The 695-nt window shown below is 73.1% G+C and overlaps 1 pseudogene; it reads left to right on the top strand.

Moving 5' to 3' along the window:
- Positions 1–34: 34 nt before the first annotated feature.
- Positions 35–690, top strand: LOC108524541 (translation initiation factor IF-2-like; annotated as a pseudogene).
- Positions 691–695: the final 5 nt, after the last annotated feature.

The raw sequence follows: 695 nt of genomic DNA, 5'->3' as shown, positions 1-695 counted from the left end.
CTCCGCGCACAGACCCCCGCGCGAGTCAGGCGGGGTCGACCCAGAGGAGTCACGGGGCAGCGCACAGCCCCACTAGCAGGGCAGCCAGGACCCAAGCGCGCGGGTCCACGCAGCCACCTAGATAAGTGACAAAACACTCAGGAAGCCATCATGCGGGGCCAGGAAAGAGCCCCCACCCAGAGTCACGGACTCCCTCGTCTGAGGGTCCGCGCAGTCCCCTCGGTGAGTCTGGGGAAGCAGTCTCACTGCGAGGGAGGGCGGGGAGGGCGTTGGAGTCTCCACACGCGGTGACCCGGACCCCGTTCCATGAGTGGGTCCATGCAGGGCCCACTCTGCCGCACGCGGGGACCAGCCAGGCCGCGGAGGACCGGGCAGAAGCCAGCGCCCGGGTCCATGCAGTCCCCTCCGCGGCAGACGCGGGGAGCCGGGGAGCAGTGGGGACCGGCCCGCACCCGCAGGGCGCCCGGGACCCCGCGCTGGCCCACGCGGTATCGCAGCAGACGCGAAGCCCCGGTGCCACCCGAGGCGGAGACAAAGCCCAGGCGCACGGACCCGGGGTCCCGACCCCGGACTCTGCGGAGCCCAGCTCGGAGCCGCCACGTCCGGCGCAGAGACCCCGCCCGGTCCGGAGACCCCGTCGCCCGTCGGCCAGTCTCACCTCGGGCCGCCGCCTCCCAGCGCTAACTCCTCGCCTC

The sequence above is a fragment of the Rhinopithecus bieti genome, unplaced genomic scaffold, assembly GCF_001698545.2.
Source record: "Rhinopithecus bieti isolate Rb0 unplaced genomic scaffold, ASM169854v2 repeat_3229, whole genome shotgun sequence".
NCBI lineage: Eukaryota > Metazoa > Chordata > Mammalia > Primates > Cercopithecidae > Rhinopithecus > Rhinopithecus bieti.
This window is presented reverse-complemented; position numbering and strand designations above follow the sequence as displayed.